Source organism: Arvicola amphibius, chromosome 10 (genome assembly GCF_903992535.2).
Source record: "Arvicola amphibius chromosome 10, mArvAmp1.2, whole genome shotgun sequence".
Taxonomy (NCBI): Eukaryota; Metazoa; Chordata; class Mammalia; order Rodentia; family Cricetidae; genus Arvicola; species Arvicola amphibius.
The window spans coordinates 71,475,737-71,486,924 of record NC_052056.1 but is presented as its reverse complement, the minus strand read 5'-3'; positions in this window follow the sequence as shown (position 1 = coordinate 71,486,924).

Sequence of the window (11,188 nt, the reverse complement as noted above, 5' to 3'; positions counted from 1 at the left end):
CTAATCCCTTCAAAGCCACCAACTCAGCCAGCTTAATTTGAGAAATAAAGGCTTCTTTCGTTCTTTTTTTTCAAAAAGTGTTTCTGTGGTATATAGCTTTACATCCTTATATCTGCACCTGGCATCTATTCAATAGATATACCTTTAATTTTTTCTAGTGCGCATACGAAACAATGTTTTATTATTCTGTGTCCATACACACAGATCATTGCACTTTATTGGCATCTCTTACACAATGTATAATTGGGTTTTTAAACTCAAGTTTGATAAACTCTCGTTTTTGATTAGCATATCTAATGAACTTAGGTTTACCAGATCCTTTCTACACTGGGGAACAAACTCAGGGATTTGAACACCCAAGGCAAATCCTATCTGCCACAGAGCTACATTACAGCCACAGCCCTTAACTTACATTTGAAATAATTTTTATGCCAGGTGGTGGTGGTGGCACATGACTTTAGTCCCAGCATTCCAAAAGCAGAGGCAGGCAGATCTCTGAGTTTGAGACCAACCTGGTCTACAGAGTGAGTTCCATCCAGGACAGCCAGGGCTGCACAAGAAACCCTGTCTCGAAAACCAAAATAAATAAATAAATAAAATAATTTTAAGTAACTACATTTAACTTCTGTATTGTTGCTTGTTTTATTTGCGTGTGTGTGTGCACGTGCATGTGCGTGTGTGTGTTCGTGCGTGCATGTGTGTGTATACATGGTGTATACATGCATTCAGGAGCCCTTGGAGGCCAGAAGAAGACACTAGAACTCTGGGAGCTGGAGCTGCAGACACACAAGGTACCTGACATAGGCGCTGGGAACTGAATGAAGGTCCTCCAAACGTACTCTGGTGAACCATCTCTCCATGCCCCAGTCTTTGATTTTTTTTCATGTTTTTTGCTCTTGTTTCTTCCTCCCCCATCTTTTAATTACTTGGGCATATTAAATATTCTATCTCCTTATTCTATAATATAGCTCTTCCAAGAAGAGCTGATACCTATTCTCCTTAATGTGTTTCACATAAAGAAACAGAAGAGTCATTGCCAAACTCATTTTATGAAGCCACAGTTACCCTGATACCAAAATCACACAAAGACTCAACCAAGAGAGAGAATTACAGACCAATCTCACTCATGAACATCGATGCAAAAGTTCTCAATAAAATACTGGCAAACCAAATCCAAGAACACATCAAAAAACATTATCCATTACGATCAAGTAGGCTTCATCCCAGAGATGCAGGGCTGGTTCAATATATGAAAATCTATCAATGTAATCCATCATATAAATAAACTGAAAGAAAAAAATGATCATTTCATTAAATGCTGAAAAAGCATTTGATAAAATTCAACACTCCTTTATGATAAAGGTCTTGGAGAGATTAGGGATATAAGGATCATATCTAAATGTAATAAAAGCAATATACAGCAAGCCAACAGCTAATATCAAATTAAATGAAGAGAAACTCAAAGCCATTCCACTAAAATCAGGAACAAGACAAGGCTGTCCACTCTCTCCTTATCTCTTCAATATAGTGCTTGAAGTTCTAGCAATAGCAATAAGACAACATAAGGAGATCAAGGGGATTCGAATTGGAAAGGAAGAAGTCAAACTTTCGTTATTTGCAGATGATATGATAGTATACATCAGTGACCCCAAAAACTCTACCAAAGAACTCCTACAGTTCTACCAAATAAATACCTTCAGTGATGTGGCAGGATACAAGATCAACACAAAAATATCAGTTGCCCTCCTATACACAAAGGATAGAGAAGCAGAGAGGGAAATCAGGGAAACTTCACCTTTCATGATAGCCACAAATAGCGTAAAGTATCTTGGGGTAACACTAACCAAGGAAGTGAAAGGTCTATTTGACAAGTCCTTTTTCTATAATATGGTCTTTGTCTTATATGATTAGTGGTTACTTTAGGGTTCTCAAATATCATTTTAATCTAGGCTACTCTGTGTTTAAATAATAAGAATTCGTGTTTAAGTTATGAAACAACTGCATTTTAGTGCTTTCCATTCGGTGTGTTGTTTACATGTTCTCTTCCGACATTCAGCATAAAGCCTGCAATGTGTTGTCATTCTCTAAAACGTCTTCTTTTCACTGATGCGTGCGTGTGTGTGTGCGTGCGTGCGTGTGTGCGTGCATGTGTGTGCGTGCGTGTGTGTGTGTGTGTGTGTGCGTGTGTGCGTGTGTGTGTGCATGTGCACATGTGTGCAGGCACTCGAGGAGCCCGGAAGAGAACATGAGAGCTCCTGGAGGTGGCGTTACAGTTGCGTGGGAGTCACTTGAGGTAGGCTCCGGAAACCAAGCTCAGGCTCCCTGGAAGAGCAGTGCATGCTCCTAACCATGGAGCCGCCTCTCCAGCCCTGGGACGGTTTGCTTGTTTGTTTGTTTTTAATTTAACTAAATATCTTCTGAGAAGTTTAAAGAGGAAAGCAGTGTTTTACACTCATCTTCATATTTACCATCTCTGGTACTCTATAATCCTGATTTCATTTATTTTTCTACCAGATATAATTTTCTTTTAGTCTAAAGATTTCTTTCAAGTTTCCAATAGATCATATACTGGCAATGAAATTCTCTGAGCTTCATTTGTTTGAAAATGTTTTCATTCCCCTAAATGTTTGAAATTTTTAATATGGATTCTTGTTTGATAGGCTTTCCTTTTATTTTTAATTTGCTTTTTATTTATGTGTATCTATTTGTCTATCTATCTACCTACCTATCTCTGTCATGTGTGTGTGTACATGTGTACATGTTTGGGTACCCAGAGAAGCCAGAATGGTGCATCAGATCCCTGGAGCTGGAATTGTAGGTGGTTTTGAGCTACCAGATGTAGGAGCTGGGAACTGAACTTGGGTCCTCTGGGAAAACAGCAAGCACTAACCAGTGAACCACCCACCCACCAAGCCCCAGGTTTTATTTCTCTGTTGCCACTTTTCCATGGGTGTAGCTGGGTCTTCCGACTCGGATTGGTTCTGATGAGATGTTAGTGGCTCTTCTCGTCATTCCTGTATAGATGCTTATTCCTTTCTCTGGCTGCTTCTTAACTGTCTTCTTGTGGCTTCAGTAGCTGACTGCCATGGCTCTGGTATTGTTTGACTTTCCTGTTTGCTTTGTTAGGACTCCTGGAGCTGCTCAGATCCGTGGGCTTGTGCTTCGGATACTGGGGGAAGGGGTGGTGACACATATTCACGCTGTGACCATCATTCGAGTGTTTTCCTACCCCAGTGTCGCCCTCAGATCTAAACCTCACTGTGCAGAAGGTCACTGCAAGACCATGTGCGCTGTTTGGATAAGAATGGCCCTCATTGACTCATATATTTGAATGCTTGGCCCCTAGTTGGTTGTAGTTGTTTGTTTTAACTCTTTGCTCTTTGGGGACCTGGCACCACCTCCCAAATAAATCACACACAGAGTCTTATTCTTATTTATGAATACCCGGCTTTAGCTTGGTTTATTTCTAGCCAGCTTTTCTTTTTTTTTTTTTTCTTTTTTTTTGGTTTTTCGAGACAGGGTTTCTCTGCAGCTTTTTTAGAGCCTGTCCTGGAACTAGCTCTTGTAGACCAGGCTGGCCTCAAACTCACAGAGATCCGCCTGCCTCTGCCTCCCGAGTGCTGGGATTAAAGGCATGCGCCACCACCGCCCGGTTAGCCAGCTTTTCTTATTACCCCATCTGTCTTTTGCCTCTAGGCTTTTACCTTTTTGCATTTCTGTATATCTTTCTTTCTTTCTTCCTTTCTTTCTTTTTTTTTTTTTTTTTTTTTTTTTTTTTTGGTTTTTCGAGACAGAGTTTCTCTGCAGCTTTAGAGCCTGTCCTGAAGCTAGCTCTTGTAGACCAGGCTGGTCTCGAACTCACAGAGATCCGCCTGCCTCTGCCTCCCGAGTGCTGGGATTAAAGGCGTGCGCCACCACCGCCTGGCTTATATCTTTCTTTCATATTCCAGTGCTGGCTGTGTAGCTGGGTGACTGGCCCCTGATGTCTTCCTCTCCTCCTTCCCTTGCTTCTTTATCCTCCTCCCAGATTTCTCCTCCTAATTTATTCTCTCTGCCTGCCAGCCCCGTCTATTCTTTCTGCTGCCTTGCTATTGGCCATTCAGCTCTTTATTAGACCAATCAGGTGTTTTAGACAGGCAAAGTAACACAGCTTCACAGAGTTAAACAAATGCAACATAAAAGAATGCAACACATGTTTGCATCATTAAATAAATATTCCATACCATAAGCAAATGTAACACATCTTAAACTAATATTCCAGAACAGTTGGTGGACTGTTTAGGAAGGATTAAGAGTGTGACCTTGTTGGAAGAGGTGTGCAATTGGGGTTGAGCTTGAGGTTTCAAAAGGCCACACCAGACCTAGTCCCAGTCTCTCTGTCTCTGTCTGTCTGTCTCTGTCTCTCTCTTTCTCTCTCTCTCTCTCTCTCTCTCTCTCTCTGTGTGTGTGTGTGTGTGTGTGTGTGTGTGTGTCTGTGTCTCTCTCTCTCTGTTTCTCTCTCCCTCTCCTGCCTATGAATCAGGATGCAAAGCTTTTTTAATTACTGCTCCAGCACCATTCCTGTCTGCTTCCCACCACGATGGTGATGGACTAATCTTCTGAAACTCTAAGCAAGCCCTCAGTTAAATGCTGTCTTTTATAAGAGCTGCTTTGGTCGGCGGTGGTGCACACCTTAGATTCCAATAACTTGGGAGGCAGAGGCAGCTGGATCTCTGTGAGTTCGAGGCCAGTCTGGTCAACAGAGTGAGTTCTAGCAGAGCCAGGGCTACATGGAATCTTGTCTCAAAAAAACAAGTTACCTTGGTCATGGCTTACTTTTGCTGTTGTTGTTATTTTGGATCTAAGGCCTCATGTTCAGTTCACTGAGATTCTTGTGTGGTTAGTGTTTTATCAAACCTGTCTGATAAAATCTTTAATTCACGCATTTTATTTTTGGTTACTAGACTTTCCATTTGATATTTTTAGGATTTTTGATCTTTCAATTACCCCTTACTTTTCCTCTCACAATATTTGCCTTTTCCTCACAGCAGCCAAACGTGACTGGCATAGTAGGATCTTACGGTGTTGTGACAGGGTCAGTAGGCCAGACTGGCTTTGGTCTCACTGTGTGGCTCAAAACGAAACTAACCTGGATCCTTCTTCCTCTGCCTCCAAAGTGCTGGGACTTGCAGACTCGTGTGCTACCCCCGGTCTGTGTGGTGCTGGAGGATCGAATCCAGAACTCTGTACCCACTGAGCACTCTTCCAGCTGAGCCACATCCCCAGCCCCTCCCTCCATCACTTTGAGCTGCGTTCCTCTGCAGTGATTTCTTCGAGGGCACAGATCATACCTCCATCTTCTCATGTCTAGACTTTTTAAATTATATGATAGATGTTAAAGGTTCTATAGTGTGGAGTGTAGGGGGTTTCTTTATTGCTGTTGCTTTTATTTTCCTTCTTTGTAGCTCTGCCTGACCTGGAACTAGCTCTGTAGACCTGGATGGCCTCGAACTCACAGAGATCTGCCTGTCTCTGTCTCCCGGTGCTGGGATCAAAAGCTGTGCACCACCACCAAGCGGCTGCTACTTACTTTTAATTAATTTTAGATTTACTTTATGTGTATGAGTGTTTCACTTGCATGCATATACATGTACCTCATGCATACCGGGTATCTGAGGAGGCCAGAAGTGGGCGTTGTATACTATAGAATTGGGGTTAGGGATGACTGTGGTACGCTGTAGTGATATTCTGTTGGTGTTTTTAACAAATAAAGCTTGCCTGAAGATCAGAGTGCAGAGCTAAGCCACTAGAGGCCAGTGGTGGCACACACATTTAATCCCAGGATTTGGGAAATCAATCCAATCTAAAAGAGAAGCAGCTCACACAAAGGGGATCCTAGCATGGAATCACATGCCTTTAATCCCATTACTAGGAAGGGGGAGACAGAACTGATCTGGCTGGGCCGATAGAGGAATATAAGGCAGGAGGATGTGTCTTTCTCCCTCTGCATCTTTGTCAGAAGCCATCAACTGAGGAGAGCTGCAGAGGGGCGGGACCAGCTCTCGCAGCCCACCATACCTCGCCTGTGGTGTGGGGCCGGCCCTCCCAGGTCAAGTCACCACCTGTGTTGCCTGGCAGTTGGCAGTTGTCTATAACCAGCCGGGTTAGCTCTTCCTCAAGGGGTGGAACCAGCTTTCCCACAAAGGATGGGGCTGCTCTCTCGTTAGGGGCGGGGCCAGTTCTCCAGCGTCTTCAGACAGTGACATGGGTTCCAGCAGCCGCCCAGAACACAGACATCTGCATGTGGTAAAGGCAGGCACTTGGCAGGTGTCAGAACCACCGACCCACTCATGGCCCTCATCGGCTGCATGGTCCACGGGTCTCAACATGACCTCAGGTAGCTACATAGCATGTCACTCAAGAGAGCCCCACGAGGCAGCAAAGCCCCAGGACATCACCAAGACATAGGCAACTGCACAGATGCAGTGGACCACATGGACCTCAGGCTTCATTGCGGCCTGGGGCAGCACCATGGACCACAGACACCAACATGGTCTCTGGTGGAATCGTGGACCACAATGGTCCTTTTGAAGAGGTACAATCCAGAAAGTGAAATGTTCCTCTTCTTGGGCCTCTGTTGTTGACCAGAGCCAGGGGGAGCCGGTGGCCAGTGGCAGGTTCAGGGGGGCCGAGTATGCATCTGTATAAGGCCCTGGCTGTTGTACACCATCCCACCGACCCTGCTGAGCTATAACAGCATGCCAGCCTCAGCCCTCTCTCATCTGTCACTGCCTTCTCATCCCCAGCTCTGCCTCTCTTCAGTGCACATACTGCCCCATTTTTCTGCTTCCTATCTCTCCATCAGGTATTTGTTCATTATAGTGGCATCTGCTTGCCAATGCCATGGGACACTGGTGGCACTCCAGAGTTGTCCTGCAATGGTGCTCCAAATGATAAATTCTTTTGGCTTTTATCTATGCTTCTTATCACTGTCCACTCTGTCCTTATCTGCATCTTCTTTCCTCATTAGATGTAAGTGATTTCCACTCAGAGCTTCCAGTTTCTCTTTGTGCCCTCTCACCCCCTTACCACAGTGCATAGTGAAATGTCTGGCATCCTAACTGCATACTGAATACACGAGCAACTTAAAGATAATAGTTTTTGTTGCATCAAATTTAATAGATACATTTTGCCTATAGGCATAATCTATAAAACTTAAAATTAGAGCATGGTAGTGCATGCCTTTTATTCCACACTCTGGAGGCAGAGGCAGGCAGATCTCTCAAGGCCAACGTAGTCTACATATTGAGTTCCAGACCAGCTGAGGCTACATAGTGAGACCCCGTCTCCAAAAGTACAACAAACCCCATAAAACAAAGTTTTACATCTCCAGCTTTCTGATCCCATACTTTATGGTTCACAATCTGGGCTCATGGAAAGTCCTGGAAGTCACAGCACTCCACAGCACTCGCTTGCCGACCCCTGATAGAGCTGGAATCCTCACAGTGACTTTTCCCTTCCCATACCCTCTGCGTGCTCTTCAGTTCCCATTTTCTTGCTTTTCCAACAACTTCCCCCTCTCATTATTTCTTCATTTCCCAGCCAGCCAGCTTTGAGTACTGCTGTGATCAATCTCCTACCCGCCACAGGACAGAGCCAGAAGGCACCTGCATGATGGTATACAAATGTAACTTCAGTTCCACAGCACCTAGCAGTCTCTTCTGACCTCCATGGATGCCAGCCATGCACTTGGTGCAGACATACATCCAGGCAAATCATTCATATACATAAATTTCTTTTTAAAAACTAAGACATTGCCAGGCAGGACCAGATTAAAAGATCCAAGCAATCAGGAGGCAGTGATGGGCAGATCTCTTGAGTTTGAGGCCAGGCTGGTCAACATAGTTATAGGACAGTCAACACTATACAGAGAAACCCTGTCTAGAAAAACAAATTAAAAAAAAAACACAATAGAATTGCTAAATTAAAAAGAGCACAGACCTTGAGGACATCTTTGTAGGTAAAAGTACTTACTATGTATACAAGGTTGGCCACCTGAGTTTTGCCCCAACCCAGTGAAAGAGAACTGAGTCCTAGAAAGTCACGCTCTGACCTCCAGGACATGCACACTCCCCCACACAAGTGCAAGATTTTAAAGACAAGAAACAAGGAAGAAATGGAACTCTCATAAGCTGGTGGGAAGAACATTGAATATTGTTAAGTTTACTAATTGGGATTGAAGAAGACAGCTCAGTCAGTAGCAGGATCCAGGTTCAGACCCAGTATGGTGTATGTCTAACTCCAGCACTTAAGAGGTGGAGCCAGGAAGATGAAAAACTCGAGACCTCTGACACTAAGAACCTGTCTTTAAAAAACAAAACCCACCAACCTTACTATAAGCAGGTGTTCATCAGCATAGCTTAAAAACCACCTCGCACTCACAGTGGAACATCTGGCAAAAGGAACAAACTACTGATGTATACAACAGAATAATCACAAAACCACACAAAAGCAGCCAGACATACAAGAGTGAATACATACGCAAAATGACATTTACTTTATAACTGTATTGTGTATATAGATGTCAGCAGACAAGTTCTGGGGCTCAAATCCAGGTTGTCAGCAAGCACCTTTACCAACTAGCCATATTGCTAGCTCAATATATGATTTAGGCTAGACAACCTAATCCCGAATAGTATTGAGAACTGAACCTATCACCTGTTACACTAAGTGTTCTACAGCTGAGCTATATCCCTAGTCTCTTTTAACTCTTCATTTTGAGACAAGGGCTCATTAAGTAGCACAGGCCGGCCTTGAACCTTCAATTCTCTTGCTTCAGCCTCAGGTGTCCAAAAAAGCATGTCAAACCTGGTTTCTCACACTGCACAGCTTATCCAAGCCATAAGTAGCTAGTCTCAAGCTCATGGCAGTCCTGCCTCAGGCTTAAAGATTTCAATTACTCAACAGTTTTAGTGTTTTTAAGTCTCACCAGACACCCCTGGGTGTCAAATAATGTTAATTGATCTATGATTTGTTAGAGAGCTACATACTCAGGTTCATGGTGGAGCACCTCAATTGAAAAAAAGGTTGGCAAACTTTTAAACGGCAATTTTAAAAAATTTATTCTATATACATTTGTGCAAGTGTCCAATCCCCTAAAATTGGTAGTTGTAACCTATGTGGGCACTGGGAATTGAACATGGGTCCTTATAAAGAACAGCCAGTGCTCTTAAACTCCTGAGCCATCTCTCCAGCCACGCCCCCCTCCCCAACCATCAAATTTCAATCAATAGGAAAAGAAATGTTCAGTTTGGTCAGTCTCAAGAGTTCTCTTGGTTCCACATGCTCTTCTATTACTTTTGATTGATGGAGGCTTGAAGTAAACCAAGGCTGTCCTCAAGAAGCCTAACTTTGGGATTAATGTGTGTACATTTGGCCAGTTCCATGGCTTTCAAATCTTTGCAAACTTTATGATCCCATGAGCATCTCTACACCAGATAGAAACTATTTCTGGTTAACAACAGTCCTTGTGTAGAATGAGCCCAACCTAAACTTTCAAAAATGCTGGGCACATTTGTTGGAGATAGAGCTTGGCAACCTGGAACAGTTGCCAAATGTTTACCACCTGAAAAGGCTGGTAACTATTTGTGCCAACTGCAGTAATGTCACTCACTGCATGCCCCTGAGGCTTATAGTAAATGAAACAAAAAACAGATCTGGGACCAGAGAGCTAGCTTAGCAAAAAAACTTTTCTTCTGAAACAGGACCTGGGTTTGACAACCAGGATAATGGTGGTTGTAAGAAAAACACTTCATTCACATTTTATTGAAACTGGACCTGCCTCTTCATCTGTGCTCCAGATAGATTACCTCAAGGTATGGCCCAGGACTTCTAAGCACTGCCATGTCAGGTGGTGATAGTGAGCCTGGTCTACAGAGCATGTTCCAGGACAGCCAGAACTGTTACACAGAGAAACACTTCTGTACAACACAAGGTCCTTTTGTCTTTGTATTGCTTTTATTGGTTGATAAAGAAAATGCCTTGGTCCTGCTGATAGGGGAAGGATTTAGGTAGGCTGAAAAGACGGAACTGAATCCTGGGAAAAAGCAGAGTCAAGCCACCAGAACCAGACATGCTGACTCTTTCCGGGTAAACCAGTGCCATGTGTCCATAAACAGGTTCAGGCCACTCACTACACTAACATTTGTAGCTCAGAATGCAGAGATTAAGATTGAAGTCTAGAATTTTTTTATTTTGTTCTTTTTTTCAAGACAGGGTTTTGCTGTACTTTTGGAGTCTGTCCTGAACTAGCTCTTGTAAAACAGGCTGACCTTGAACTCAGAGATCAGCCTGCCTCTACCTCCTGAGTGCTAGGATTAAAGGGATGTGCCACCATTGCTCAACTAGAACTTGAATTTTTAAAATACTATCAACACCTAATCTGAACTGAGTACAACTTGCCAATGTTATGCTTAGCTGTCCAGAAAGATAATTCTGATCTTGGTCTCAATTACAAATCTGGAAAAACCCTTTTATCTCCACTAATTCTAACTATCCCACCCCTAAAACCTCAAGTCTGAAAATCCCTTAAACTCTTAACTGCCCCCCACAAACCCTGAGGCCCTCATTAGTTCAATGTAATTTACAGGTTACTTTCAAATATTTCCTACACCAAAATGCTTGGTTTTCTTTCTTTATGTAAGAGACTGCTGTGATACCATGTTCCCTAAATACAAGCTTAGGGCTTGGGCTGTACCTCAGAGCACTCGCCTTGTATGCTTGCAGATCTAGGTTGAATCCAAAGTTAATGGAGGTGTAGGGAAACTATAAGGTAAGAATAAAAGGTCCTCACATAGGTTTGAATCCAGGCAATGACATGTTAGTATCTAGTTTATCTGAGTCAAACATACACTACACCCATGGATGCTACTGTATGTAGCACATTATGAAAACCTTGGACATTCTATAATAGCCAAGGACTAAAGAGTTACAGGCTAGCTATACTTACAACAGCCTTAAATAGAAACAAATGCTGGTACTAAAAATAAGCTTTGAAAAATAATCACAGCGTGGAAGTGATGGTGCATGCCCTTAATCTCAGCACTCAGGAGGCAGAAGCAGGCAAATCTCTTTGAGTTCAAGGCCAAGCCTGGTCTATAAAAGCTAGTTCCAGGACTGGCCCCAAAGCAACAGAGAACGCTGTCTCAAA